Source organism: Corvus brachyrhynchos, unplaced genomic scaffold (genome assembly GCF_000691975.1).
Source record: "Corvus brachyrhynchos isolate BGI_N302 unplaced genomic scaffold, ASM69197v1 scaffold202, whole genome shotgun sequence".
NCBI lineage: Eukaryota > Metazoa > Chordata > Aves > Passeriformes > Corvidae > Corvus > Corvus brachyrhynchos.
The window spans coordinates 7,435,561-7,441,436 of NW_008238132.1; the positions used below are offsets into that span (position 1 = coordinate 7,435,561).

General features: G+C 42.6%; 1 long non-coding RNA gene across 2 annotated transcripts; it reads left to right on the top strand.

Moving 5' to 3' along the window:
* Nucleotides 1-1,305: 1,305 nt before the first annotated feature.
* LOC108446611 lies at nt 1,306-3,791 on the top strand. Of its 2 annotated transcripts, XR_001861873.1 has the most exons (3): nt 1,306-1,411; nt 1,487-1,623; nt 2,741-3,791. It is a non-coding gene; the product is annotated as an uncharacterized LOC108446611 (long non-coding RNA). The 2 variants fall into 2 exon arrangements; XR_001861872.1 differs by lacking the exon at nt 1,306-1,411 and having other exon boundaries at nt 1,418-1,623.
* The last annotated feature ends 2,085 nt before the right edge of the window (nt 3,792-5,876 follow it).

Here is a 5,876-nt window from a genome sequence, read left to right on the forward strand (position 1 = left end):
CAATTCTGAGAAATAAATCTCTAAAATCATAAGTGACCTGCAAAAATTCACTCCTCAAATCAAAAGTAAAAAAATAGAAGAGCGAAAGCGCACTGGCAAATGTCTTGTTCTGAATAATTCATTTGTTTCCAGGATAAAGCCTGGGTTTCTTCCTCTGCTCCCTCACCAGAGACTGTGGGGACAGCTATGCTGCTACTGTTCACACAGGAAATTGTCCATGGCTTGAGATACTCCCTTCCTTTTCAGTGCCATCAATCTGGCAGCTTCCCATTGCATGTAATTATTATTAATATCTTTCTTTTTCCCCCCAAAATTCTTGGGATAAATGATGAGATAGTTTGCTAACAACGGTTTTCATTAAAGAAACAGCTGGGTTGTTCTACTTCTAGGTCTCTACAAAAGCCTTCTGCATGTCTGTCAAGCCAGGGTGTAGCGTGATGAGCTGTTTCTGTTGAGAAACCAGAGTTTACAGAGTAAACAGAGTTGAGGTAAACCCTGATTATGGGGAAAATCTGCACGTTAGGCTCCCTTGCAGGCTTAACTCACACGACTGGCCTGTATTTTTGGAAACACTTCCAAAGTTTTCCCTTTGTGAATTGGTGCAAATGGCTTGTTGGAGCCAGGCGTGCCTAAATTCTCACTGACTTTTCCTTAATCTGTTTGACTTGAGCAGGGCCTCAGACAGGCGTGAGCAGATCAAGGGGGTCCCTGGGGAGTGTTCAGCCGGCAGGTACCGTCCAGCAGAACTGGCTTGGTGCTCCCAGCTCCCGGCTGCACGCATAATTGTACACTTCCCTAAACGGGAGAAGAAAGGAAGTGATGTGTGTCAATAAGCTGAAGGGAATTGTCTCATGTACCAGGAACAGCAAGCTCTGTGTTTTCCCTTGTTTGCTCTGGGATTTTTGCTATTTGTGCTAAATTTAGCATGCCGGAGACTGAGTGCAACTCCCCCCTCCCTGAGGGCCACGCTCAGACATGTCAAGTCCTTGGGGTGGGAGCAGCACAGCTAGGGAGATTTGATGAAAAATCAGCTGCAAGGGGAAGTGATGGAGCTCAAGCAGCTCTTTTTCTTGGACTTTGTGCCTCTAACCACAGCCTAAGTGCCCTTTCTGCTGCCAGAGCTTCTCACCAGGGCATTGTGATGTGGGTGAAAATGGTCCCCACTGCCTCCAGCTCCTCCTGCTCTTCTCCAGGCCCTGCCTGAGCCCCCACATGATGAAAGCACAAAGAGCTAGAAATCTTTTCAACACACAGCTATTGATCCTTGCAGAGTTACTAATATAGGTGTAGGTGGGATGCTGCATGTACTGATGTACCTCACCAGTCCAGAAAAGATTGTGCAATTCAAATGCTGATGCAAGAGCCTGATTGCCCACACTGCTGTGTGGTGGGAGTCACACAAGTGTCCTTGGTGGGTATGAAATGCTGGATTTTTATTTACTGGATCAGCCAAAAAGCCCCAGGTCTAATGTTGACTTTACTTCAGTCTTTGCTTTAACAAAATCCCTTCCCTCTTCGCTATGGGATTACCTGTAACAAGACTGGGATGAGATCTCCAGGTTGTGTGGCATCAGCTGCTGATTTTTCCAGTGCAGTGGGATTTTGCAGTTTTGAAGCCAGGAGGTGAGTGGCTTTCTAACTATGCACTCCAAGATTTGAGTTTGTTTTATTTTGCTCAGAAGAAGGTTCAAAGAGAGAAGACTGATTAAAAACAATGATGTGTGCCCATTCTGTTTCTGATTGTCCTTTAGCCAGACCTTCCAAGAGAATTTTATTTGCTTGTGTTATGAACTGAATTTCTTGACATCCATGCTTCCAAGATGCCATGATATTACCTGGGAATTATTAATTGGGAGATGCTTACTACCTTCTGCTGCTCAAAACTAACTAGAACTTGTTGTTTGTGAAATGTGAAAGAAAAATGAAAACAATTTCCTATTTGCTGTCTTTGAAGTTAAGGGGGGAAAACCCCTCAGAGTACAGCTGAATTACCACAGAAAGCAACATATCTTTTTTTATTATGTAAAGATCAAAGTAGAGGGAGAGTATTGCGAGGAGTTTACTTTGATGAGTTTGGTTAAAAATCAAAACCTGGTTTGGTGGGGGAGATACAGACACAAAACACTACGTGCCACGGATTTGCTGAGTGTGTTAAAAAGTGCTGAGCAGTATTAAATTAATGCAAAACTGAAGATTACACAAGGGTAAACATTGTAGCTAATGTTTGACTAGAGCTGAGCTGAGGGCTGAGTGCCTCCACTTAATTTACAGACCATGCCCACGGCAACCCCAGGAGGCTGGGAGTGGAGGAGACAGACATTTTATAGCAAAGAGACACATTATTATTTTTAAATTTAGGAAAAAAGAATCTGGCTGAAGTTACTCCTTCTAAACTTTGGGGAGAGGCAGCCGAGAGAAAGCAAGAAAGAAGGGTCAGTGAGCGGCTTTTGGAGCTGAAAGATCTGCTAAGTTAATATGCACTAGGTGTGAATGCCTCTAGTAAACACTAGATCATAAACGCACTGAGAAGATCAGTGTCAGGTAGAGATTCAGCCTGGAAGGGGCTTGCAGACGCTGCTCAAGCATGTGCATGAAGAGCTTTCCGTGACTTATATGGCCCCAGCACCGACACGGCTGTGGGGACGGAACACGATGGCCTAGCGAAAGAGGTGAAATACAAAGTGGCTTTCAAGTTCAAATGAATATTTGGAAATTATTTCTTCCATTCTTCCTTCTGCAGCAAGATGGGCCATCCCCATCACACTGCCTGGTGGCCTGATCCTGCCTTCTGGAATGAAGAGGACTGCTCTTGCTTTGCAACTGAGCATTTTGTACAAGACCTTCTGCTTACGAAGAACACATCTGAGCCCCTGAAAATCTGCTGCAATTCCTATTTGTATGAGTGGTGTGAGAAGTGAAAGGAAAGAGCAGAGGGCACTCCCAGGCTGGGACTATAGCTAGTTTAAATTTATTCCTCAGATAACTTTGGTTGGTCATTGAAGCCTAAAGTGACTCTAAAGCATGAGATCTGTGTCTTCAGTAGCACAGCAGTGGATATCTTTAGATTGGGTTTTCATCATATACTTTAATTTTCTAGGCTGGAGGATGACCATAATTGCTGAACAATTCAGTGTAATGGAATGGGCTAATTCAGCGCTTTTTACTGCATTTTTCCACATAATATCTAAAATCTTTTTTCCACCATAACCCATGTTTATGAAAGCAAGTACTTAACCCGCACATTTCCTGGGCTTGAATCATTTCCTTAATAAGGCATAAAATTTTGCAAAATCACTCCCTTTACATTAACACATCATTATAAGGAGATATCAGTGTTTAGCACGTCAGAAGCATACACTAGTCTGTGCAATGTACAGCTACACCACTCAGCTTCAGAGTCATATACCACGGCTTTCAAATAATAATTCTATAAAAACAAGAGCTTTCCTTTCCTTTTCTTTCTTTCCTTATTTTTTTAATTCAGTGTTTTCTTCCAAACTGTTATAGGCTGTTCTCTTGCACAGGATGAAGCATGTCAAACATGTTAGCTTTTCTTTTAGTTTTGGCTTTGCATCTGATAAGTAGAAATAAAGCAGCAAGCAATGGGTATGGTTTGAAACTGCTATAACCACAGTTCATAAAATAATATTAAAAGATGACAAAAGCCATAAAAATCTCTATGTTCCCTTTTGTTGCTGTGCTCTGTCAAACAGGAATCTCCTTTTTCAAGGAGACACTGAAAAAGCTGATATATTGCTTCAAAAATAAAAGATAATGTATACAAACCAGAATTGCTCCTGTTGTGGGGTTGTGAACTCATTGTTCTGCTGCAAGACAAATGCCTTGTGCCCAATGGCCTGTGCACATGAGGAGAGTAACTCCTGGGAGCAAGTCCTCTGACATCGAAAGATTTGCTTGCATGCATTGACCTAAGCATGTGTTCAGGACCTGGTCTTCATGAAGTTTTCTCATTGCTACATGGACTTTGGTTTGGAACAAGTTTTCTTACAAGAGAGTTTTGCTGCAACAGCCTTTTGCGTAGACAGGGTCACTGAACTAAAAGCTCTTTACCATCTTCCAAGCTGAATGCCCCTCTGTGTCCATCCACTGAAAGGGTGGGTGCAGAGCTGGCTTCAGGGAGTCAGCCTGAGTCTTGCTCTGGCCTTGTGCATTTCTGAGCTCTGTTAACTTAAACCAATGTACACACGAGGTGCTCCCTAGGGGAAGGTCTTACAACTCTTGAAAATTTAATACAAGTTGGATCTTGCTTCATTTCTCTTTGAGAACAGAGCTCAGGTCTGCCTGCATTGCAGGCACTTGGACCATCTATCCCAGGAGCCAACTCTTACTCACAGGAAGGCCACTCAGCAGCTTTGTTCCTGGCAAAACCATAGCAGGCTCAGGTTTACATTAATTAAAATCTGTAAGATGTTATCCTTTCATGAGCCAACACAAATCAGACTCTTAGCTGGTACCCCTGAACCTTCTCCCATTTTGTGAGCATACAGTCAGTCTGGGTTTTGACCATTCAAGACATGTCAGGATGAGCACATCGGAAGATAAAAAGAATAATCGGTTTAATGAAGACCTGAGTGATACAGGGTTAATGAAAACTAAACACATGAAGGCTAGCCACAACCAGAATTAGCGCTAGTAATCTGCTGGATCAGTTCTGGAGAGTGTGTTCAGGGTTAGGATGAGTGGCTAGCAGCATATTACTACAGTGAGGCTATTTGTGTGGGACTGGGCTTAGTTCACTTGGAAATGTGAAATCATAATTATTGGGTTCTTTTCAGTTTGAAGCAATCCAGAAATGATGCATTTTTTGAGTGTGTGGGAGGAGATTTGCCTGCTTTTCTTTCTCTCTTGCTCTCTCTCCCACATGTCCTTTTCTGCTTCTTGATCCTAATGCGTGGCAGTAAATAGTACTGTAAGAATTATTCTTACTGAATAATTTTGTTGGTATATTTCGCCCTGAAAACTCTCCAAGCACGTTGTTATTTCTCTTGAAAATGTTTGAAAAATGCTACTAACAGTAAGCCACATGGTATGGTTTTCCTTCCCTAGTTGGATGACTGGCTCTGTGATGATGACACTGATGGGAATGCCCAAATGGGTCAGAAATGTGAAGCATGTCAGTGTCTTGCCAATTTTTCCTGAGTCATGGCATTTCCACCAGGTCAGAGCCTATTCCTTTAGCTTAAAAAAACTTAAAAAAACAAATAGGAAATTTCATCTCTTTCATTAATTTCAGAAAATCCCACTTACCCTCCCTCTGGCTGCTCATTTTCTTGTTTTCTGGATGAATAGCAGCCCATGAGAGCCCCGGCTGGCCGAGTTCATCCCCATGTCACTTGTAGTTATGTTAGTTCCTTAGTTCTACATATTTCCTTCAGGCACAGTAGAGTACAGAAGCCCTACTGAGCCTGCTGGGAGAGGAGGTGTCACACATGCTCCAGCTAAGTGAAAATCTTCACAGCTCAGGCCTTTTTCCTGGACAGATAATCCCACAGTGGATAACAAGGAACTGTGGATGTTGCAGATGATTAACAGTTTAAACTGTGAATGCTAACAGAGAGAGGAAAATTGTGTGTCTGTGTGTGTGCGTGTGAATGGCCCAAAATGAGCTTTTGAGCATCAAGCAGAAGCCTGCTGCTTGCTAGCTGCAACTAATACATGCTGGTTATCAACTTTGGGGTTAAACAAAAGTTTCATGCCCTGAATTCTCCCATTAATAAATAGATGTGAAGCAGAGACACCTGTTAGGAGACTGACAGCATGATGTGCTTTTGCACATAAACTATTTAGATTGTGAAATGTAGGGCTTGGTAACTTGGAAAGCAGAATTCCCCAAAAAAAAGGTCTTCCATAAAGAA